General features: G+C 39.5%; 1 protein-coding gene across 10 annotated transcripts in view; it reads right to left on the reverse strand.

Annotated features, from left to right (window-relative positions):
• Positions 1–23,938, reverse strand: part of LOC129732802 (probable G-protein coupled receptor CG31760) — a 177,562-nt gene that overhangs the window by 111,945 nt on the left and 41,679 nt on the right. For 8 of the 10 annotated variants that reach the window (XM_055694065.1, XM_055694072.1, XM_055694069.1 and 5 more), the window contains one exon: positions 2,839–2,890. The exons of the other annotated variants lie outside the window; for them this stretch is intronic. The gene's annotated coding sequence lies outside the window, so the exon portion shown is untranslated. The remainder of the gene's footprint in view (positions 1–2,838; positions 2,891–23,938) is intronic. 10 annotated transcript variants of the gene reach the window in all.

Raw genomic sequence — 23,938 nt, forward strand, 5'->3', positions numbered from 1 at the left:
TTGGGTTTGCTCGCTGGCCATTCTGTTGATTTCTGATTTCTACCTCTTCATCGATTTCTGATTCACTATCTTCTCTATCGTTAGTCTCTTGGCGGAGTAGCCGTAAACTTTCATTTACTCTAGCTATTACCGCTTCTCTCACCTCTGCTAAGGGGGAGATCATTGAAAAGAATTTGTTCAAAAGTCTAATGCATTCATTTGCCATTTTCGCAATGTTACTCAAATCTTTTTCCTCTTTGGCATGATTTCGTAATCGTTCCAGTCGGAAAAAGACATGTATTAGTTTCGTTTTATGCCGTTGATCTGGAACTCGTTGTTCTTTTCTTCCTTCTAAAATAGTTCTAATTTCAACTATTTTCTCTTCACAACATTTAAATTCACCTTTTAAAGTTGTCCAACATTTTCTGTAGTTCCAATTCGGGTTTTCTTTTTCTGATTTCAGGTATCCACGCAGTGTTCTTTCCTGCACCGTACGTGTTTCACTCATTAGGTCTGCGCCCCGGACTTGCAGCTCATGATCTAGCTCGTCGTCCGTCAGGTGCATCGTATTCATCGCAAAATATTGCGCTATCAAGTGTTGCTGTTCCATAGTTGAATTTCCTTATTTTTAGAATTAAGTTTCACTAAATATCCGTTATTTCTTAAGTGTTCGATAGTAAGTGACTAAATAAAATGTTTTCACTGTTGGGTTTATTTTCTCCCTCCGAACTTCTTACGCACTTTGCTAAAACCTCCGCTCGACTAAGTAATTTGGTGATTTTTATGATTGTTATTTTTGCTAATTAATTGAACATCAGAACCCCTCGGTTTCGAAAAAACGTTTCGTGGTGCACTGTCAGTTTCAGTGGATTTGCCACTTAAATGTGAATATTTGTTCGTGAAAGCATGGACGTTTTCCCAGAGACGTACGTAGCAACTCAATTTAAAACAAGCAATTTTACAAGCTGGAACCCTCAAAATATCGGTAAGTTTATTTTTGTTGGGCGCCAAAGTGTAAGTATTGTCCCAGCTTCAGCAGCGAGCGCTGTAGGGACTCCCTTAACAACAGCCTCAGGGTCGGCTTACTAAGGAACTTTCGCGGTTCCAGGAAAATGCTTGTCTGAGTCTCTATGTACACAATTTTTATTACTAGCATTCGTCACCCACTTTCTTATTTCTAGCTAACCTTATTCACTTTCGTTCTACTCCGGGCCCCGTTTCACCGTCATCGCACAGTCCACCTTCTCGTTGCACCTGGTTCCTGCACACCCACGTTCTGTCCGGCGTCGACTTGTGACCTTTGCCGCCAAAATGGCTCCTAATCGGCGTCCTCAGTCACCGGCGAAGGGTCCAATGGGATTCTCGGCGTACTCGTGTTTAATCCAAAACAGCGGGGTTCTGGAAAATAAGCGTTGCTTTTTTTAGCCTGATTGGCTAACTGGTGACGAGGCAATTGTTACGGGACAAGGAGAGTGCCTTACCTGCTGTTCACTATAGCCACACACTTTTTACTGTCTCCTTAGAGTCGCTTGTCTTCTTGGTTTCTAGTTAATTTTCCGCAGGTCGTGACCGTTCAATTCGGAATCTGGTTACTGAGTAAGTGTAGTGGCTACAGCAGGTCATTCCTCCTTGCCCTAAGACGTTGGCCTCGTCTAAATTTTCGCGCCAATAATCGCAGCCGCGCTTTATCCCCATCTGTCATTTATATTTTCGCCTGCTCTATATTGGGTGCTGGTGTCTGGAAAACCGATGGGTGGTGGGCTGCGTGCTTTAGGGTGCGGTGGACTAACTCTGGCCTATCGGTGCGTGGGGGTGTGACAGCAACTCACGACAAACCCTTCCTGTAGATCTTGCATTGCATTTCCAATGCCAGCGGTTCATAACTCTCAGCAATCCCTACCACCTTCATTGCTTAAGCTAACAATGCTTACAAAATACTAGATAGTAATTTGTTTAATCAAAAAGCAGTCTATTTAGTTATAGCCGTTATAAGCTAGTAAAAAGTTCCAAAATATTATCTGATAATCCGATAATTGTGGACGCTTTTGTTAAATACCAATGTGAACCAATTTTCGCAAATAGATGTTCATTCTCCACTCGGTCGGAGAAATGATCCAGGTATCAACCATCCGCCCTTGTTTACTTTCGTTCGAAACGTTTGCGAAGTGGAGCACCATAAATAAAGCTCGTGTAGATGATTTTCTAAAGGATGAAGTTTGCCACTTCAGCGCACCGATATAAGGTGACGTGCATGGCGGACAAATCTGATACCTAGAATAAGCACTAGTGGGGTGAATGGTGAGGCAGAAGCTAGTCATCTAGAGAACGTGAACTGTAACAAACAGGGGTGGGTTTTGAGATTTATAACTAGTTAGGAAGCTAATCTGTAAATGTGCTTCTCATGCACCCAGAAATGATACTTTTCTTGCAATGTACGAAAGTTCCTCCCGGAAAAAAGCTACCCTTTTACCCAACCCTGTTTATAAGTTCTAGCCAAAAACCACTCGAGAGTGCTTAGTAAAGACAATAGCATCGGTTAAGAGTTTATTCTTTTCTTTATCACAAGAAAACAAAAACATCCGAATGTAGACCTCTCGGAGTCAATTCATGGCGTTGTATTCATCTACTCCACCTGACGAGATGCGAATGAGCTATGACCGCGATGTTTGTGACGCCAAGTGGGTTGTTTCATTATGGTAGCGCTCGGATGTGTAGCTTTTTCCCTAAGCCATAGTGCATTTAAAATATGAGAAGCTAATTCTGACTCTTGACTAAGCGTTATTAGTTGGTCTTTGTTAGACTCAAAGAAATTAAATGGCAAGTAAGGGTTTAATAGACTGAACTATTCGTTTTACTTACTTTTGTATTGGAACTCATTTAGATTATTTTCCAAGTTTGTGATTGAGTGAATCTGTAAATAAAGTGAACTGAATTAGTTTTTCGTTTCTCTTTGGAATTAGCAGTTTTACACGCGCGTTAATTGAAAATATCTGTGATTCTTTCGAGTATGTTACAACGCAACGGTTCAACATCCCTATGGAATGAAGCGTACACTCTGAAAAAATGCACGTAAAATTTACCGGGAAAAGTGACTGATTCTCATCACGTAACTTTTGCCGATTTCTCGAAAGCCGCTCATGTGTGAGTGTGTTAGTGTCAACTTCAGTGTCTATCGTCTACGTGTTGGCAGGTAATTATAACCTGATTTTCACGTACCTTTTTACGTGATATTTAGGTGAAACAATAAACAGAACGCATAAACCCCACATGATTTTCACGTACTTTTTACGTGTTATTCAGATGGAATCTACGTGAATTTTAAGTAAATAGACTAGACAGCGCATATAAAAAATATAATTTATTTCCAAATATTAAAAAATAATTACTTGTTTAAAATCGCGATTCCGACACGAAAAAAACAGGAATGACCGGAAAGATGTCGACCTTTCAACCGGCAGGAGTTGTTTCGCTCGAAAATGACCGTTGACCATTCTAATCGTCCGGAAAAAATTCACCAACTGAAAATTTGAAAAATGTATATGTTTCCTCTGTTAATCTAAATATTATTCTGGCTACTTACATTGCGTGTTTTCCAATATAAAATTAGCTGAAGCATTTCAAGAGTTCTTTGGATGCCATATTGACTTTTTTTGCATACTTAAAATTCACGTAAATTCCGTTGTCGGAAACGTCACACCACAGTCGCACTAACACTAACAAAGTCAAAACCCAAATACCAACGCGCTCCAAATATTTACATTATAATTTAACCGATTTACGTGAATAAACAGTGAATCGTACGTGAAATTTAGGTGAAAGTTACTAATGTCACGTAAAACGGCAGATTTTCTGAAGGTCAGTCACTTACGTGATTTTTCAGGTGGATTTTACGTGCCTATTTTTTAGAGTGTATCACTCGAAGCTCGCACCATAAGTCAGCAATGTGCCACTCATTCCAACATCCACCTCACTCGCAAATTGTCTTCCACGCAGTAATCGTGTTTAATTTTAGCGAATTTCCCTGCTGTTCGTCCATAGAATTACGTTCCCAATTTCGAACAGGTTAGCAACTTGGCAGATTTTCCTGTCGTCGATAATAGAAAACTGATTGAATTTCTTCGCCAATCTTCCATGTAATGGTGTGGTGCTTGAAAGCATACATTTCGTACCACATCTAACGACGACGATGAAAGCCATAACGATGATAATTCTAACTGCGAAAGCCCACTGCTCGTAACAGGATGAGTTGCTTTCAGCGGGGAAAAATATTGATTGTGCACCCGACAGTTGGGGAAAGTTCGATCGGCTCAATCGGGAATTATTATATTCAATTACTTTCCAATTTCAAAACCTTCCACTCTATTAAAATTACCAAAATCTGCGAAAATTTTGCTCGAATACCAGGAAACATAATATATTAGAAATCAGAGTATGCAACAAGATATGAAAACGTAAGATTCGTGTTTCCACTGTGCACCCTAAACCGCGATAGGGGTGGCGACTCTTCGTTCGACAGCCGCACGGCTTGATTCTAGCAGCACGAAAACCAATTTAAAATCTTTCTCTCTTTCCTATTCAATCACATTAGCATAAGCTGTGCTGGATGGGTTTGATTATTCTAAGTTTAGCAACGAAAAGTTTGCAAATTTTAACACGTGGTCCCTCTTCACGAAACTCGGCTGCCTTTGTTGTGGTGTAACACTAATTGCTTTAAATACCACACCACAACAATTAGTTGTACTTTTGAAAACTTTTATTTAGTTTATATAATGAAACATGTGAAAGTTGGTTGAACTAACAGATCATTATAATACCAGATATTCAACGACGACGTCTAACCGTAAGGGTAATCAAATTTCTCTCACATTTCACGGGCCATTTTGCTGTAAGACCTCAATCGGGTATAGCTGAACCAAAATAAAATCGATTCGTTTTTAGAACAATTTTAGTTCATAAGCATCAATTACACGAAAGTTGAAAAATTATCTCCAGCAATGTGAAAGTAACGATTTGCGAGCTTTTTAAGATGCATTCGGAAAGTTGAACAGAATGATTTTTGTATTTGAATTTTCCACTAGAAGTTGATTTGTAATTAAAAAAAAACTCTAAAACTAAAGAAACATTGTGCTCAGTAAATGTGCCGACATAAAAATTATCTAACGACTGTATGTCAGTCGACTGGATGTCAGTGAAGGCGCGTTTACGAGATCTAAAAATTATGCACCTTGTACGTCTTTACCTTGCGTACATGCATGACAAAGACCCAACGGTTTGCTACGACGGTATGACAAAAACCAGCATACAAATTACTTTGGCATCAGAGGGACTACCAGTAGCTGCGGAGGAGCTCAGGAAATTTTTCTTCGAGGTACATGAAGAATTCGGCGTACCGAAACGAGCGGCTTCCGAAGACCTTAATTCTTATAGTAGACACTTGAACAACCAAAGGATTCAATCCCTGCAACGCGCAAGGGAAAGTGCCGACAAATTTTATAGACCGATTTTTCGGAAATAATGACTCCTTTCGATGAGAAAGAGGTAAACAATTCTCAGTCAATCGACCTACTTCCCAAAATTTCTTCACTGAAACAGAATGCGAATGAAATTTTGATTTATTGTCAAAATTTCAATCGCATGAGAAGCCCTGCAAAAATGAAGGAAATTTATAAAAATTTACTTAGTGCATCCTTTTCTATTATTCTGGCTACTGAAACCAGCTGAGATGAAAGTATAAAAAGTGAAGAAATTTTTGGTAGCGCCTATAATGTATTCAGAGATGATAGGAATTTTGTTGAGTCCCAAAAGATGTCAGGCGGCGGAGTATTGATAGCTGTTTCGTCTAACTATAGTTCCGAAACTATCAAAACAACAAAAGTTAGGGAATTTGAGCATGTTTGGGTTAAATCCCACATAGCAGGTGAAATACACGTGTTTGCCTCAGTGTATTTTCCTCCTGACCAGGCTCACAAAACCACTTATGAAACCTCCTTCCAAATTACTGAACAAATTTTGTCACAACTTCCTCCCGAAGCTAAAATCCATATTTATGGAGACTTTAATCAACGCCATGCAGATTTCATGAAGGACTCAGAAAATGAATGTATTCTTCTTCCAGTCGTTGGGGACAATGAAACACTGCAACTTATTTTGACAAAACCGCAAATTTCGGATTGAACCAAATCGACCACATCAAAAATCATCAGAACTGTTACTTAGGCTTTTTATTTACAAACATTTATGATGATTTCTGTGTGACTGAATCATTGAATCCTCTATGGAACATATACATATTATACATGCGCACCAAAAACCCAACGACTATGAATACGAGGAAGTCTTTGAATATGGAAAGGCAAATTATGAAAATATTTGCAATAGATTAAACAATGTTAACTGGCAATTCATTCTAAAGAATAGAGGAAATGTTGACGTGGCGGTGGATACTTTTTATGAAATTTTATTTAATATAATTAAACAGGAAATACCTCTGAAGAAAAGGAGACGTACTGGAAATACAAAAAATCCTGTCTGGTATAATAGTCATATCAAAAATTTGAAAAACCGTAAACAAAAAGCACATAAAATCTATAAAAGACACAACAGTAGTGAAAATTTAGCAATCTGTTTGGATATATGTGATCAACTGAATCTTGCCATCGGTAATGCGTTTGATAAATATAATGCAAAAACTGAATTTGAAATAAAATCCTGTCCGAAGAACTTCTATAGTTACGTGAAAACTAAATTAAAATCTGCCAATTTTCCCTCTATAATGCATCTTGACGAAAATGTCAGGGATAACTCTGAAAGGATTTGCAATCTTTTTGCGAAATTTTTCCAAGAAATCTATACAACATTTTCTGAAGAGGATCGCGACCACGATTATTTTGAATTTTATCCAAACTTCTCGAGGGATATTGGTGTAAACCAAATTCATGTGCAGGATATTTTTCAGGCGTTGAATAGCTTAGATGCCTCTAAAGGTCCTGGACCTGACGGAATTCCGCCAGTATTTATGAAAAATCTTGCAACGGAACTTACAGCTCCATTGTTCTGGCTCTTCAACATGTCATTGGAATATGGATGCTTCCCATCAAAATGGAAAAGCTCGTTTCTAGTGCATAATTTCAAATCAGGCCGGAAATCTGACATACGTAATTATCGTGGAATAGCCCTAATTTCTTGCGTTCCTAAACTATTCGAAGCAATTGTAAATGAAAAACTATTTTCCCAAATTAAAAACCGAATAACTGAGAAGCAACATGGCTTCTTCAAGGGCCGTTCAACATCGACCAATTTACTTGAATTTATAAATTATTCATTGAATGCAATGGATAATGGAAACCATGTAGAAGCTCTTTACACAGATTTCAGTAAGGCATTTGATCGCATAGACATACCAATGCTACTTTTCAAATTGCAAAAAACGGGACTTGAGCCAGAACTCCTGAAGTGGCTCGAATCATATTTAACCAATCGCCAACAAATAGTTAAATTTAACGGACAAAACTCAAATCCGATTCTAGTCACTTCTGGTGTCCCCCAAGGCTCTCATTTAGGACCTCTTCTTTTCATCTTGTACGTTAACGACATTTCCTTTATTCTCAAAAAACTAAAAGTGTTAATTTATGCCGACGATATGAAGCTCTTTTTGGAAATAAGAAATGAAGAAGACATCAATGCATTCCAGAATGAAATATACATATTCTACACATGGTGTAAAAAAAGCTTACTAGAGTTAAATGTAAAAAAATGCAACCACATATCATTCTGTCGAAAAAGAACAACACCAAACATTACAATATCATTAGGAAACCAAACTGTAGCAAATTGTGAAAGAGTTAGGGACTTAGGAGTTGTCTTAGACTCTAAACTAACCTTCATTGACCACTACAACACAATAATCCACAAAGCTAATAACATGCTAGGATTTATAAAGCGCTTTTGTTACAACTTTCAGCATCCGTATACCATCAAAACATTATGTATAGCCTATGTAAGATCGATGCTGGAATACTGCAGCATTGTATGGTCACCCTATACAATCACACACGAAGAAAGAATAGAATCGGTACAAAAGCAATTTCTATTGTATGCTCTTCGTGAATTATATTGGACATCATTTCCTCTTCCATCATATGAAGCTCGTTGCATGCTCATAAACATACAATCATTGAAAGAGCGTCGTGAATTCGCAATAGTGTCATTTGTAAACGACATCGTTTCGCAGCGCATTGATTCAGCTACACTTTTATCTAAGCTAAATTTCTACGCACCTCTTAGACAACTTCGAAATCGAAACACGTTTGCCACCAATCATTTCCGCACAAATTATGCAAAATTCGGACCCTTGAATAGTATGATAGCCACTTACAATCAATACTGCGAAACCATTGACTTTACAATGTCTCGGCATGAACTTAAACACTTTTCTAGCTCAATACGCAATCGCAACGCTTATTTAAAAAAAATAGTTTGTAAGTAAACATTGTATTAGAATATTAGAATATTGTATATTGTCTACTTCTGATTGACGAAATGAATAAATTAAATTAAAGTTGGTCATAAGTGGCAATGAATCAAGTGGATTAAACGCAAGCACTCCATCCTCCGGCAGATCCTTCAGAAATGTCGGAAGTACTTTCGTCGTGCCTACACGTCACGTCTTTGTAGACCTCAAGGCAGCGTATGACATAGTCGATCGAACCCAGCTAAAACCAATAATGCATCGCTACGGTTTTCCTGGTCACTACTGATAAAAGCTACCACGGTCTCCCAAATACCTTCGAAGAGTGCAGAGAATTGAGACAAGGAGAACAATTTTCCTACTTTCCTGATGAGCGGACATTGAAACGAGGGACACGAATTTCAGCAAAGGTACTCATAAACTTATAAACTTCGCCGATGACTTCGTAGGACGTAGGAAGCCAATTACACGGTGACAAAAAAGTCCGGTCACATTTTTTTGGGGTCGCCTGTAGCCTACACGTTGCATCTCTGGTGCCATCTATATGTCAAATGAAAGGGTTAACTTTGCTGCCCAAAGTGGCAGAGTTTCGTTTCTGAGCATTTTGTTTACATTGAGTTGTGAGCCATGGCGGATTTAAGAGCAGCTGTTATCGCTGAATATGTGAAAGGGTACAAACCCGGACACATATTCAAACACCTAAAACCGCTCGGAATCAACCGGAAATTCGTGTACCGGACCATAAATCGGTACCTAGAGACCGGAAGCACCGAGGACAAGGCACGATCTGGACGACCAAGGTTTGTGAGAACTCCAAGGCTGAAAAAGATTATACGAGACCGGATTCGCCGGAATCCCGCCCAATCTGCACGGAAGCTGGCCAGGAACCTTAAAATGAACCGAGAATCAATCCGCCTGATTCTGCGCAAGGATTTAAAACTTACACCGTACAAAAAACAGGTGGTTCATGGGGTTACCAAAGCTACAAAGGACAAGAGGTACCAACGGTCGCGGGAGTTGCTCGGTTGGCGCGCAGATGACGAGATTATTTTTCCGGACGAGAAGCTGTTCGTTTTTGAGCAAACAGTCAATCGCCAAAATGATCGAGTTTGGAGTGTGAGCCTCCAGCAAGCTCCTTCGGACAAGCTGAACGTTTTCCGGTTCCAAAATAAGACGTCAGTGAAGGTTAGGGGAGCTATTTGCAAGAGAGGTAAACTGCTTCTTATTTTTATCGATAAAGGGGTCAAAATCAACGCAGCGTACTACCTGGACACGGTTTTGAATAAAAATGTTCTGCCTCAAGCTGAACTATTGTTTGAAGACGATTACTACTGCTTCCAGCAGTATTGCGGGATACATGATGTCGAAGCTGAACGACTATAAAATAACAAATTTGGAGCAATTCAAGCGAGTTATCACGAAAATCTGGGACGAGATGCCGATGGAGCACGTGCGCGCCGCTTGCGACGACTTTCCGAGACGTCTGAAGCTGGTTCGATCAGAGAAAGGTAGTGTAATTCCGAGATATCGTCTGTGAAGTATCTTTATGAGTTACTGAATAAAGCTATGAAAGCCAGATTCAGATTTTCTTCTTATTCTTCGAAATATTGAGATTTTCCTGTGTGACCGGACTTTTTTGTCACCCTGTATATCATAAAAAGATGCTCAAGAGAAACCAACACTTGCCTCCCACGGGCGGTGATCATGAACGGCGATGAACTCTAAGTGGTAGATGAGTTCGGAACCATGATTACAGCCGACAATAACACAAGTAAGGCGATCCAAATATCACAAAACGCATTTGGACGCACTCATGCTGGAAGTAAGGCCTATTTTGTCCGTCGTGAGGCATACCGATCTAGGAGCATACGTTGCCGCAAGAATCTGACGACAGAAGTTCTTTATGGACTTGAAACCGTGATGCTACTCGCGAAGAACAAAAATATTATCAAATGACGTGATGCGCTGCTAACTTCAAATGACCCGCTGAAGGGTAGGAATAGTCATCAGAGTAGGCAGTGTGACATTGCACTCGTATCCAAGTGAGTTTTAAAACTTGCATGCACATTTAATTTCGGTTTGCACGTAAACCCACTAACAGTGCAGTACACTTGAGTTAGATTTGAGTTTGAATCCTGCACAACAACAATTGCATAAAAATCGAATTGCGATGAAATTCGCGCCGCGTCTGCTGCAACAGTTTGTTGCACTGTCCTTTGAAAGCATGAATTCGATCTAAAAACAAAACTCATCGCGTTACATCATCGCCTGCATCGTTGAATACATCGTGCACTGCATGCATTGCACGCATTTAAACTCAATCGATCGGAGTTTGCGGTGCAAAAAAAACTCAAACTATCGAGAGAAAGCAGATTCAAATTGAATTCAAATCTGGAGAAGTGTTACTCAGTTCAACTTTGCATGAGTTCATGCCATCACTGATAGTCAGTCATTCCGTCAATTGAAACAGTTATCAGTTTCATTTGAAATGAACCAATGAACACCAGACGGGAAAGAAACTTATCTGACGGCATCCATTAACTTAAGAGAAGGAGAAGGGTATTTTCAAACAATCAGTTTGTGGAGGGGAGGTCAAAAAATTAGTTTCTTTGCGTTACATAATGTCTGGATGTCCCCTAATCGAACTCTTCTAAAAGCAAACTGTTCATCGTGATTTGAATGACAGCGTGAGATGTTTAGTTTTATTTTTTGAAGTAGAATACTTCTCTCAGCCAGTTCGGCTACATAGGGATGTGAAATGAAAATCTAAAACCGAAAAAAATGAAAAAAATGTCCAATTTCAAATGCTAATAAATCGGTTAGTATTCGATGGATTTCTCCTTCGTTCTTGCAGCAATAGATTGGAAAATCTTCTAAGATTCTTCCCAAAATAAGATAATTGTAATTTTATTATTCACACTATTGTACTATTGAAAATAGTCAAGCCTTGTCAAAACGAAAAATTCGACCTCTGATTGGTCGTTATATGCTTGCTTCCCAAGCACGGTCGACAGGATCATATACCTTGCAATTGAAAACATGCTATTTGGCCTATATAAGAGCCTGTTTCAGCCGGAGCCGCTCATAATAGTTCTAGACAGCGACAACAGCAGTCGTCCTTCCTTAGCAGCAGCACTAGCCCTGTGGTTGGTCACCACGTCTCAGGAGCAGCGCGGTTTTTCTCAGCGTGTGTCTGAAGATTGCCATCAGGAAATCCAATTTTGGAAATCAAAATGCCTTTTTCAAGGCAAATAAACAAGTCATTGAAAGTTAATAATTTTTGTCAACGCAAGCAAGCATTCTGTGTTGGATCCTAGCAATTTAAATCTGCCGCGACCGTCGAATCTACTGAATGTGAAATAGCTTCCACAGTGCATGTTGTCCGTGTATCTTAATTCCCCCAATGTTAGGACAGCTCAAAGGTTGTAATTAGCAACCGATTTTGAACCGCAAAATGCTTTTTTCAAGGCAAATAAAAAATAATTGAAGGGTAATAATTTTCTAGCATCAACACAAGCAGACATTCTGTGTGGGATGCAATCAAATTCTGTTGTAGTTGTCTAATTTTCACTTTATTTAGTAAACCCCCCACTGTAGGGGCAGCGCAAAGGCTGCGATCAGCATAACCGACTTTGAATAATAAACTGCCGTGTTAGAACGCATTCAAATCATATGCGAATTGTGGAATAATTCGGCTGAAGAACATTAGGGAATAGAAAAACTGAACTGAAAGGCGTGGCCTATTTCGTAGCACCCTTCGGCTATAAAAGAGTGTTTCTGGGAAAACTAGCTACATTCATTAATCAGAAAGTGAGCTGGATGGACCGTCCACAACGTTGACAGCAGTAGCAGTGGATATCAGCACTCAGCAGTAACAGAAGATAGCAGCGGGTTGCACCTGTGGCTACCTTTAAATTAAACAAATCACTTGCCCTGTGGTTGGTCACCACGTCTCAGGCCTCTGCCAGGCTGAACGCCAACGCGAGCGATCGGGCGAGATTTTTGCCGTACATCAGCCGGCACTTCCTCTAATGGAAAAGTTGGATCATTTTGTTCAGAAGAATATTACTGTCGGTAATATTACACAGATGCGATTGCATCACATCCGATATGGAATTGAACAATTGTTCTTTTGAGGACAAATAAAACACTTAATTTGAAGAGTTAATATCTTTGGGTACCAGTAGCAGCGGTAGGTGCAGCCGGTACTTCCCTAAGGCCGATGTTATAAGGAAGTAAATGGAAGCGGCATGGCGAAACAGTTCGGGTGTTCTTAGACGCGCGTCATTTTCCGTTGTTGATATTATTCCCCACATGAAACGACGCGCTTTCGTACGATAGCAGCGGTATTAGCGGTAGATGCCAATTTTTACTCCAGTAAAGCCGTGTCTAATTTTCAATGTGAAAACACCTTTCTATTGTGTTGGCCGTGCGCATTAGGCCCAGGCTTGCAGATCTACGGATTTGTTCACTTCTAGGGAAAAACATTTCTATGGGAAATCCGTAGAAAAGCGGGGAAATTTAACGAAATAGTTCGCGAAAAGCGGCGCGAACCGATTCGCCGGCCGTAGGTTAATGTACAGCCGTAGGCATAGCTGTGTAAAAGTATTCTACTTTAACCTTGCAGTCGTGGCTTTGCACACAACCCTCCTGTGATTTTTGCTTCAAAAATGTGGAATCCTTGCCAGGAGGCTGCGATGCCTATCGCGTTGGACTAGACATGTAGCAAAGATGCCGGACGATAGAGTGATGAAATCGTTTCTCTTCAAGAACCCCACCGGCACCAGAAATAAAAGGGCCCAACGCGACAGATGACTTGACCAGGTTGGAGTGGACCTGTCAGTCTGAAGTCTATGCAATTGGCGATGAGTAACCCATGATAGGAGCAGAAGAAAATTCTTGATATGGCAAGAGCTATCACAGCTATAGCCTGCTGAAATAAGTAACTATCAGTTCCCTAAAACTTGTTTTAGACAGTTTTTGTATGCATTCAGAGCTCTATAAGCTGCAATAATCACTCGCTGAACTCTATATGTGAATGAAAATTTTGCGATATATTATTTACATATTTTTGCTCAAAAAAATTCTTTCGAACAGTGTATATATTTTTGGAACGACAAAACTACCATCTACAACTTTTTCAAAGACATCACTTTAATAAAACAAACCAAAATTCTGTTGTGATTGAAAATCACAAAGCTTGCGTGCAAATCTTGTGGTTTTACTACCACACAAAGGTAATTTTAAATAGAGTAAGTGCCACTGCGCCTACCGCATCTGGTGCTGCCACTATCGCTGCTTATACCCGCTGCATCTACCACTGTTGCTACCCACTGCCACTGCTGCTGCTGGTAAGTAGGGACTGTCCTAGTCGCTGTCCAGAACTAATATGACTAGTTTAGGCAGAAGCAGGTTTTTTATAGGCCAAATAGTACATTACCGATTTGCTAGATCTATAATTCTGTCAACCATTCTTGGGAAAGTAAGCACTAAGCGAGCAATTAATTATAGGTCGAATTCCGCGTTTCAACAAGGCTTGACAGTTTTCATTGGTACAAAAGGTCGAATAGTAAAATTACAATTTTTTGCATTTGGGTGAATGCATAGAAGACTTTAAATCGATTGCTGCAAGAACGAAGGAAATCTATTTAAAAAAACGATCTATTGGCATTTGAAGTTGGACATATTTTTCCCTTTTTCCCTTTTTCCGTTTTTAGATTTTAGTTTTACATCCCTATGTAGCAAAACTTCCTGAGAGACGTAGTTCACAAAAAATACTAGTAGTCAAATTTTGTTTGACAATTAAAAAAAAATTAAAACATTTTACTTGCTGATGCTCATTAGTAGTTATGTGTTAATTTTTTCAATTACTAGGTTAAAGATTACCACTAGTAAAATTTAAAGAACACAGGTCGGACTCGATTATCCGGAGACTCGATTATCCGGAAACTCGATTATCCGGAATTCGATTATCCGGAATTTTAGACTCGATTATTCGGAATTTTATTTTTTTGGTGTCCGTTTTCAATTTTTATTCCATAATTTTGCCTTTACCATCCCTTCTGGCATATTTGCTATCATTTAAGTCACTTCCGGCATGTTTGGGACATGTTCGAATTAAGTGAAAATAATCAATGTCCAATTTTTTTTTTTTGCTTCTCATGATTTTACCCCTTTTCGCCTCAGATATAACTTCTGGTTACGCCACTGCATCATACAAGTAAAATAACGAAAAGAAATATTTATTTTATCTTCGTTAATCGCAAAATTTCAGTAGTTTTTGTGTGATTTGATTATCCGGAAAACTCGATTATCCGGAATGAAAAAAATTTTGATGTTCCGGATAATCGAGTCCGACCTGTATCTATAATTTTAACCTAACTAAGTTTCATCGAAATAAACGAGCAAATTAAACTAGGTTCACAAATAAGATTGCTTGTTTTGTTAATTGGTTGTTGAAGCGATGTTGAACTCTAATCATGCAGCAGACAATTCACGACACTTTTCTATTTAAAATCCTATTTGCCGAAAAAAATATTATCGCTATAACTATCAATAAAATAGCATTTGAAAGCGTCAGCGTTCTTTACAAAAGCATATCGATTCTCGTATCGTTGCATCTGATTTGAGTTCATAACTGATAGTTGACCTGGAAAATTTGCGTTACCTCAGAGACCCATAAAGCCGCAACTGTGCCCCGGCAATAAACTTTAGCACTAGTTATCCCCTCTAGCATCGGTGCGGCCCACAGGTGTAGAAGCTAATTTATTCTGATAAATTGCGAAAATATAATCTGGTTATTTTATACCTGGCATCTAGTACGATATGAAACGTCTTTTCACGACAAATAGAGTGTATATTCACCATCTCGCTGGCAGTAAAACACAAACTCCCACTTGCTAGCTGAAATCTTTAAAACGTGCCAATCATTCGCTGTTTTATGGCTGCCTCCGGTGTAGAATAGCAGTTCTTCCGGCAGAGACGGAAAAGACGGTTAAAAGTTGTTAGCGAGTGTTCGCCGGCTGATATTCGCGGTCTAACGTTGCTAGCAGCGCGAAATTATATAAGTAATATGAAAGCTATTAACTGTAGCTAGGAGATACAGAGAATTTGAGTTTCGTTACGTACGAAATAGGGACTCTGTTTATCTGTGAAAACTGTATTATTTCGAACTGAATTTATAATTTTATGGAGTGAGATTGATTGCACACGAAACTCTCGTTGTAGTTTGTTTGTTCTTTCTACTCTCACTCACGGTAACCACACAAGATCTTGATTCTGTTGTTAAAGAATCTACAGTGGGGTGTGATAAGCACTTTGCGTCAGAAGTTGTTTGACGGATGTTCACGATCCATAAAGCTTATGTAACTTATATGTAAATCGGGACCTCAATAGAAATGTTGACTTAGCGTTAACCCAAAGCGGCTGATGCAAAGCTGATTTTTAGGGATTCAGCAGGCATATTATTTGCAGTCTATTTTATGTTCTGTTTATTAGATAACCAGTGAAAGTTTATGTTCGACCCCCTGCCTATCTTCTATAACATCTATCACTATAGTTATGACCATTGCTACTTGGCAGACTGCAACATCAACAACACGTGGGCTCCTCTCTTGTTTCATGATGGCTACAGTATCGTCAGAGAAGCCAACGATATTTTCCTGGTTGAATTGTGAGTGTGAGTTGGCGAATGAACGTGGTTTCACTTACCTAGCAAACAGTATAACCGCACACCAACCAACAGTGACGGAACGGATGCAGAACTCCTGACAATGCAATTGAGTGGAGGTGCACTTAGTCGAGATATGAAATTACATCATCATTATCAAAATATGTTGCTTTAAAATTCTGAATTTGCCCAAAACTATAAAATGTTTCGAACTAATACAAACATTCTGTTTAATCTTTCATCAACCTATTTACATGCTATTCGTATGAGCTAGAGGTATGATGCATCAACTTATAAATTATCATATTAACACCTTGTCGGAAGCTAGAACTGATTGAAACACAAACCCAATTTAGGCCGAATTAGCCTTGCAAAGAACTTTCGAATGTTCACTTTTGCTTTTGGTTAGCAAAACTCCATTCCTGCCCATGTTCGATAACCTTTCTCTCAATCGGTTCAGGTTCTGCTGCGGACAAACCCCCGCATCTGCATGATAATGCCATGAACATGCGGACGTCCGTCCGTCAAAGTAGTCTGCTTCAGAAGGAATGCCCCATTAAATATTCACCGACCCGGAAAGTACGATTTTGTCTTCACCTTCATCACCGGTTTACATCAGTTTCGACCCAAAACTGGAAACTCAATCATAGAAAGGGTTTCTATTTTATTGACAGATAAGCAGCTGAAGAAAGTATTACAATTTGTTTTTGAAAATTCACACCCTTATTAATATTTCAGAACGGGGGTGAAGTCGATTGATAAAACAGTACCCGAAATTGCTATTTTATTGTTTTAGAAAATTGATAATAACCATACCGTTAAAACCGTGAAGGGATTCGGGCAGCCCGGCTAATGTTGTGCGCGTCTGAATTTTTCACTCAATGTTTACATATAAAGTGTTATTTGCCTATTTTATTGCTGAAATTGGTGTGTTTCATGTGCGCTCGAATATGTAGCGGAAGAAATAATCGACTAAGATTGTTGGATATCTCAATGTCAATTGCGACAGCGGGATTTTTCTTGTGTTTGCTTACTGTATTAAATGAGATATTCGAGATTCCAGGTGCTGCGTATTAACTGTAAAATTTGTTCAAGCGTTACGAGCGTTATTATTAATGTTTACTACAGGTGCTCACTAGGGTGGAATGTAAATCAACTACTCGAATTTTGCTGAGAAATTGTGCTCAAAAGTTCTTTTTGGAAGCCAAATGTCTTAGACATGCATGGAACGTCGAGATCTGGTGTTATCTGGGGTGTTTTTATATTATTTTTTCTAGTTATCTTAGAATATTTTTTGTGGAAACGCATTTGATACTCTGTTTGCCAGTTCATTTTTCGAGAACATAAATCTAATTGTCGGGAAAAAGTTTCACCACTCGAACATAACAGAATCCCTTTTCCTTTAGATAAAGTCCCCTATCCATGCATAAGACTTTTGTTGTCTCCAACATGTGTGTTATAAATAACTATACCCAATAACACTATTACTTTTTCATGATAATATATCCTCTGAAAAGTCAGTCACGCTATCGGAGCTTAAAATTAATTGTATCTAATAATGCATCCTTTTCATATTTGCCGGGTTATCGTTTTTCTTCTACCTACTGACTCTTTTGGAAAGAAAATATTTAAGTATGCATGAGCCCATTCTGTTCGTTGCGGTTCTAATAAGTAGCTATCGCGTGACATCACACATTGTATGTTACGGTAAAATACGAATAGCAGCTGAAATAAATCTCCTTTATTACCACACATTAGTGTCTAAGTTGTGCAAATCAGCCAGGAGCATTTTTTCTCAATTGCCAACCATATCCGAGAGTAAAATTGAAACGTTAAGCTTGACTGAAGAAAAACAACGGCTATTGTGAACCTACACCTACATTCGTGCTATTTTTCAAAGCTCACAAGCACGTAGTTCTATAAAAATGTTTTCTTTCAGCTTGTTAAACAATAAAGTCAGCAATAAACAATTTTCTACATAAAATGGCATAAAAATGTCCTTCATTTGTGTGATACTGATGTGGGCGCTTTATCGCCGCTATGTGCGATTTTTCACCTTCCATTGTTGCTTCCTCACCACCAAGCCAAGCCGCAGACTTCAGTGTATTTTGTACAGCTCAGGTTCTGCGTTGATGGGGGTAGCAACCTTGACAAAAAGCAATCAATTTTGGTAGACATTCAACAAGTAAGATATATTCTGTCCATCCGTCCGGCCTGGGCACCTCCACACCTACACCGAACCAAACAGTCATTTCTGCACTCGACAGGAAAGAGGAAGTTTCCACGGCCCGATGAATTATAACATGTCACGAACGAGCCACTGCCCGATAATGCGAGTTGAATAAATGTTTGCGAAACTTGCTCTATTGTAACAGCATCAATTTGTTTGTTGGTCAAACAAAACTTTTCCCGGAAAGCAGAAATTGAATTATTTGCGTGTACAACGATGTAGTTTGAACAGTAGTTTGGGAGGGCAAAAATTGAATTAAACTCACAGTGAATATTGTTTGGTAAATTTGTTTGATCGGGCAGTTCGACTCTTCAGCCTAGTGCTGCTGCTGCTGGTACCAGTACCTGGTGCGGAAGGAAGGTTTACTAATATAAGAACTTCCGGGGCGGCCACTTTCGATTCGTAGACACGAACACGAACAAAGAACGAAACCGAGGAAGGCTTCACGGAATAATTGTTCCTAATTAAAAATGCTCAGAGATAAACTGCCGATTGGGGATGGATTACCAGTCGTTCGGTTAATCTGAAAAGCGGAAGCGTCGTTAGTATCGGAGAACTTTGATCAAATTTGTAACATTAGTGTGTTACAAATTTTGATCATAGTTTGGGAAAGGAGTTTATATCCATGTCGTCAGCGAAGCTTAGAAGCATGTGGGACTTCGTGATGATGGTGCCGCTCCTCTGCACACCTGCCCTTCGTATTGCACCTTCTAAAGCTATGTTGAACAGCAAGTTCGAGAGTCCGTCACCTTGCTTCAGACCATCACACAAACGTGTCCGAAAATTCGCCCGCTGTCCTGACGCATGATGTGAATGTGAATGTGAATTCTCCAACAAAGACTTCCTGCAACGGCCTCAGTCGCTGGAACAGGATAAGGGAAATAATTTTCTAAGCGAAATTGAGGAGGGTTATGCCTCGATAATTACTACAGTCGAGTCTATGTCCCCTCTTGTAGAAAAGGCATATGAGTCCTTCCAACCAGTCCGTAGGTAGTTGTTCCTCAGGCCATACCCTAAGAATAATCTGGTGATTTACACCACTCAGCCGCTCATTCCCGACTTTAAAAAGTTCGGCCGGTAAGTCATCCCTCTCAGCGGCTTTATGGTACTTCAGCTCTTTGCAAGCATTCTTCACCTCGACCAACGTTGGCGGGTCCACAGCTTGTTCGTCCTTCCCAATGTCTACTCGTTCCTCTCGACAACTCTCTCACCTTCCTCACCGTTCAACACCACTCTAAAATGTTGCTTCCAACGCCTGGCCACCTGCGATTTATCAGTAATCAGGTTCCCATCACTGTCAGGTACTGGCACGGTCCGGTTCCCGATTCCGTTGATCGTTCTGTAGAATCTCCTCGTGTCGTGCCTGGTGAAGCAATTCTCCGCCTCCGCGAGAACGCGATCTTAGTGTTCACGTTTCTTACGGCTGTGAAGCCTCTTTTCGGCAGCTCTTGCCTCCCGGTATTTCTCCCACATCTGACGCGTCACACGATTAGCTGCTTCTCTTCCGTCACCTCTAGACACTCAGCATCGAACCATTCATTTCTAGCGCTGTTTCGTTGACCGCATCATGGATGTGTTTCCACTGCTCGTTCAATTTTCCGTCAATCAATTTTCCGAGTATAGCCCTATTTAGAGTTCCAAGCGAAGTGAAAATCTTATACAAAATGTTCATTTTTTCACGCTCGTGAAAAATGCAACCTGCAAAAATTTCACTTCGCTTGGGACTGTAAACAAATTTGATCCAGCGAAATCGAAGGATGTGGATCTCATCTTTTTCACTGAGGTTTACTTTTTTCACGCATGCAAACGGTAGTGAAAAAGCAGCAGCAAGCGGAAACTTGCGTGCGTTCATATTCTGTCAGTTGCAGCCAATTTTCATTTCGCTCGGAGTGTAAACTCGTGAATTTCGCTTCACTTAAACTGTAAACTGCAGGCTGGTGAAATACCTGCGTGTTCCACAGACGGGTTTTCACGACAGATTTCGCAAGCGAAAATTTACGCTTTTTCACTTGTTAAATTTTTCAATTCGCTTGGAACTGTAAACTATGCTTATTCTCTGCAGCAACTCCTTCCGCTGATAACCTCTGGATATCCAGACGTATCTTTCTCGCCGATCTTGGTTTAAATACGTTGGACAACCGAGCGCGAATCTTGCCTATCACGAGATAGCGATACGTCAATGTTTGGAACCACTTGACGTCTGAAAAGGCCTTTCCTACCAATAACGGGACGAATGATCTTTTCTCGTCTGAATTGTCAATGTCGTGTTGTGGGTACTCTCCATACGTTTTCTTCAGGAGCTCGTAAAACTCCTCTACTATGTCTTCGGTTTTATCGTTTGTACACAATGACACGGCTATAATTCAAGAACCTGCGCGTGATCCTCAATACGCATAGACTGTCATCAGTAATCCTTCACCTAATGACATGCATCATTTGATTTCCTAGCAGCACGGAACCAACGCCCCGTTCCGGTCTATTGCCGCCACTGTAGTAGATAAGGTACTTGAAGAAGAGCTTGCGGTCGAATCAGCCGCTCGGAGTTCACGTTCTCCGGTTTTTACCGCGCGTGCCGGTTCGAGCAGAGTTCATACAATCAAGGTGCCAAGTTTTCAATCGTTATCCTTTTTCGTTTGCCTGGATCTAAACCGATTACTCCGGTTCGTAGCATTCTCTGAATTGTTCGTAATATGTTTATTTTAGCATGCTGCCTTACTAGGGCTGCGATGCCTAGTCTCGCGACGGGGCTGCCGTCTTGGGTGTAGCTGGCGAGACACCGCATTTCATAGTTCAGCCGTCCGCTCCGAATCAGTCGCTGTTTGAGCCGCCCTTAACCTGGGGAACAGACGCTCAGGCAAGCTCCTCTCCAAGGAGAACAGCTCCCCCTTCCCTGTCAGCATAGGACCAAGTTCCCATCGATTCACAGATATTTTCTTGGTTGCTCGTATCCTAGTCGGTACCACGTGGAGGTAGAGATAGGAGTTGCTGGGCATTATGCTATGGACCACACTGGGGTCTATTTTATGCCAACTAGTACGGGTGTACTGCTGCTACGCATTGCCCAGCCTTTTACCAATCATTTGTTCCATTATTCATCTCAATAGGTCGACGTACGCGGGGAATGCGCGGATTAAACATCAAATTTCTCCGAAATTATTGAACAAAAATAAAACAGAATACGCTCACATGCTTTTATAGAATCTCCCAGTTAAGGTAATAAAGTTAACTTAGGTAAATTTATTCTGAATTTCGTAGAACAAACCATTTATTCACAACGCTCCCATATTCGACTCAAAACTTAAATCACTGTTCAATTATTCATATTGATTGTGTGATTGTTTTCTTTCTCAGTTCAAGAGGAAGCAGTTTTCTTTAGCTTCTCAGTTACTAAGCCACATCCTATCAGATTCTGAAGTTGATATTAGAGGAAGATTCATAACTCAACACGCACAGTGGTCTGAAACTGCATATAGTCGGAAAAAAGTCAATTCTTCAACTTAATGCATCGAGCCAGCCCTCTTCGAGAATCATTTCTGCAGGGTTTAAGCCAGTGAAATATCATCAGAATGTTCGGATTATTAATGTTGTCATACATTTAACTTATTTGAGGAAGCAGGCTTCTTGTGCACTCATGACTTCTCTATTTTCACGTTGTCTACCCAGGTGATTTATAACAGAACACAGCAGTAGTAATGAATGTTACAATAGTGTCAATATGATTATAAAGTCTTACTCTAGCATTCTAACAACTACAGATATCCTTTATAGAGTTGTTCCATGAAAATAAATAAGTATAATAAAATACTTGGCACTCCCACTTTATGTAGAGTTTTAAATGATATCCCCGCCGATACCCACGCTCGTTCAATTTTAGCTTGGAGCGCCACTCATAAAATTAAAATTCGAACTACCTAAATATCAAAAGCCGTTACGCATATCTCAACTTTGTTTGATATATCTGGATCGTGAAATTCGAGATTTTTGTGGGTTTTCTTCATCGACATGCTATAAGTAGCCGTAAATCTTGTTTTTTAAGATTAATTTCTAAATTTCTCAAAAAATACATCAGGTACCAACTTCATATCAAAGGAAGAGTGTCTCAAAATACTACTCTCTGCAATCGTTCATCTAGGAGACAATGCATAGTAGGTAATAATTTCACCCTGATTTCAATCCTTTCCGACCACTATGCCACGGGTGCGTAATCTGCAGAACGTTCGATTTCACACTTTTTTGTCGCTCCCGAGGGCGATGAGAACAGTAATGCAATTCTCTATGTTCACTAAGCAATGCAAAAAATGGCGTCAAAAAACATCGAAAATTTCTGATTTCTCAAAAATTCAAAATGGCGGTGAAATGTGTTCATACTCAGGGGAATTTGTTTTCGCGTCAAAATACTTGAAAAAAAACATACATAGAAGCCAAGGCAAAAACATTGTTGCACTGGGTAATCAAAAGTTGCCAAATCAGTTTTTTTAATACGACAAAATCATACTGAAAATGTTGAATTATTCCGACATAATTGACATAAATCGACAGCACTGCATTGGTAACCTAGGTTGCCAATTTTGCACGTAACCTACTTCGACGATTTGCGGCTACGTTCATTCATGAAAGTGTGATTCATTCATGATTAACAGTGTGATGAATATGGGAGCGTCGTGAGATGAATAATTGAGCAGTGATTTGAGTTTTAAGATGAATTTGGAAGCGTTGTGCAAAATGGTTTGTTTTACAAAATTCATTTCATATTCTACAAATACAAATAGAGCTAAGTTTACTAAATCTCCAGTGCTGGGCATATCCATAAGAGCGTGTAAGCGTATTTTGTTTATTTGTTCAATAATCACGTGAAAATTTGGTGTGGAATCCGTGCATTTATCTTAAGTATCGGCTCAATGAGATGAATAATGGAATACCCTAGATTGAGAAAATCTATAACGAGCGTCTTAGCAGAGGTGCCAGACCAGTCCACATAAGCACTGAGGAAGACTGTACGTCACAGTCGAAATATATATTTGCGGACTGAATTTCAATATTTATTTCCAAAAAATTTAGTAGAGTATAACGGAAACCGATAACTATTTCTTTGATTGATACCCTAGATTGATTTACTTAGAAAATATGTGTTTTTTTCTAATTTTTATTTGAGTTTCAATGTAATATGAGATGAATATCTGGGCTAAGATGAATAATGGATCAATTCCCCTAATTTAAGATAAAGCAATTTGTTTTTCTAGCCAAATAATTCCAAAAATTTAATTATGAACTACAAAGTGGTGACTTCCGCATTCTCTAGAACAGGCAGCGAAATAGAAGAAATAATTTAAATTTTGATCGCTTTAATCCTGAGCAACACCGGGAACGTTCTACTAATCCGGAATAAAAATTAAAACTAGCTGTACACTATCTTTTATGTAAAAGCAGTGTTGAATTTTTTACACAAGCTATGATAAAATACACGCATATGATAAAATGAAAGAGAAAACATACTTTTGATATTGTACCGGTCACAATGGTTGTCGAACGAAAATTGAAATAAATTGTTATGGTGGCTCTTCCAAGTTGAATTTTCGCGTAATTGTGCACGAAA

This window comes from Wyeomyia smithii, chromosome 3 (genome assembly GCF_029784165.1).
Source record: "Wyeomyia smithii strain HCP4-BCI-WySm-NY-G18 chromosome 3, ASM2978416v1, whole genome shotgun sequence".
Taxonomy (NCBI): Eukaryota; Metazoa; Arthropoda; class Insecta; order Diptera; family Culicidae; genus Wyeomyia; species Wyeomyia smithii.